The sequence below is a fragment of the Chrysochloris asiatica genome, unplaced genomic scaffold (assembly GCF_000296735.1).
Source record: "Chrysochloris asiatica unplaced genomic scaffold, ChrAsi1.0 scaffold00460, whole genome shotgun sequence".
NCBI classification, from domain to species: Eukaryota; Metazoa; Chordata; class Mammalia; order Afrosoricida; family Chrysochloridae; genus Chrysochloris; species Chrysochloris asiatica.
In genome coordinates, this window is record NW_006408978.1 from 1,014,120 (window position 1) to 1,016,449 (window position 2,330).

A 2,330-nucleotide genomic window follows, 5' to 3' on the forward strand; every position below is an offset into this window, starting at 1 on the left:
AAAATACAATCTGGGCTCCAAGTCATATTTGTGCACAGATGGCCACTGAGACAACAGTCATATTTTGAGCTTCCTGATGTTTGCTCCATAAAGGTAACTTGGAGTGATTTTCATTCTTTTCCTACTCACCATTCTATGTTCCCACCACTCATCTGTCAGTTTGTCATACTGTGATGACTTCTTATATGTTGCTGTAAAGTGGGAAGCTATGCCAACAGTATTTTCAATACCAGCAGGGACACCCATGGTGGACAGTATTCAGCAGAGCTTCCAGACTAAGACAGACGAGGAAAAAGGAAAGGCAGACTACTTCTGAATGTTTAGCTACTGACAACCTGATGAAGAGTGATAGAGCATTGTCAGAGAGCAGCAGATCCTTGACTACTGAAACACTATGAATGGCAGAATATTATCAGATAGACTGCTGGGAGATGAATCTTCAGGTTGGAAGGCATTCTGAACATGACTGGAGGACCTATCTCCACAAAGTAGAGTTGACAGTGATAATGTGAATGAAGTAAAGTTTTAGGGACCATCATTTGCTGATGGGACACAAATCAAAAAGAGGAGAAGCAGCTATAAACATCCATTAATAATCAGAATGTGGAATGTATGAAGTATGAATCTAGGAAAAGTGGAAGTTGTCAAAAATAAAATGGAATGTTTAAAGATCAACATGCTAGGCATTAGTGAGCTGAAATGGACTAGGATTGGCCATGTTGAATCTGACAACCATATGATTTACTATGGCAGGAATGACAAATTGAAGATGATTGGTGTTACATTCATTATCAAAAAAGAACATTTCAAGATCTTTATTAAAGTATAATGCTGTCTCTGAAACGTAATATCCATTTGCCAACAAGGAAGACCATTTAATACCACTATTATTGAAATTAACATGCCAACCACTAAAACCAGTTATGATGAAATTGAAGAATTCTACCAACATCTTCAGTCTGACATTGATCACATCAAGATGTGATCAAATCACATTGATCAAATCAAGATGATTACATTGATGATTACTGGTGATTGGAATGCAAAGTTTGGAAGAAAAGAGGAAGGATCAGTAGTTGAAAATATAACTTTGGTGATAGAATGATGCTGGAGATCACATGATAGAACTTTGTAAGACCAATGACTTCCTCATTGCAAATACCTTTTCAAAGAGATGTAAATGTTGGCTATACACATGTACCTCACCAGATAAAATACAGAGAAACCAAATTGACTACATCTGTGGATGAGGCCGTAGAAAGGTTCCATATCAACAGCCAGAACAAAGCTAGAGGCACTGTGGAAAATAAATTGTTCTTATACAAATTCAAACTGAAGCTGACAAAAAATTAAACAAGTCCACAAAAGCCAAATTTTGACCTTGAAAATGGTTGTTGTTGTTGTTGGGTGCCTCAAGTTGACTTCATCCATAGTGACTCTATGAACAACAGAACAAACACTGCCCAGTCCTGTGCCATCTTCATGGTTCTTGGTATGTTTGTGCCCATTACTGCTCTCACTGTGCCAACCCATCATGTTGGGGGTCTTCCTCCTTTTCATTGACTCTCCACTTTACCAAGCATGATATCCTTCTCCAGGAACTTGACTTTCCTGACAATATGCCCTAAGAAAAGAGACAAAGTCTCCCCATCCTGGTTTCTGGGGAGCATTCTGGTTGTGCTTCCTCCATCACAGATTTGTTTCTTCTTCTGGAGGTCCATTGCACTTTTTACATTCTTCTACAACATCATAACTCAAATATATTAGCCTTTCTATGGCCTTCCATATTCATGGCCCCAATTTACATATGCATATGAGGTTATTGAAAACACCGTGGACTCAATCAGGCACAAATTAGTCCTCAAACTGACATCACTTTAAAGAGGTCTTGTGCAGCTGATTTACCTAATGCAATACATCGTTTGATTTCTTGACTGCTATTTCCATGTGTGCTGAGAGCTGGTCCAAGCAAAATGAAGTCTCTGACAGCTTCAGTCTTTTCTTCATTTATTATGATGTTATTTATTTTTCCAATTATAAGATCTCTTGCTTTCTTTGCATTAAGGTGCAACCCATACCAAAGGCTGTGGTCTTTGATCTTCATCAGTAAATATTTTAAGTCCTCTTCATTTTCAACAAACATGGTTGTATCATCTGCATATTGCAGGCTATTAATGAGTCTTCCTCCAATTTTTCTTTGTATTATCCAGTTTCTCAGATGATTTGCTCAGTATACAGATTGAACAAGTGTAGTGAAAAAAATCCAGCCCTGGAATACAACTTTCCTGATTTTAAACCATTCATTGTCCCTCTCTTCCCTCTTGGTCTAT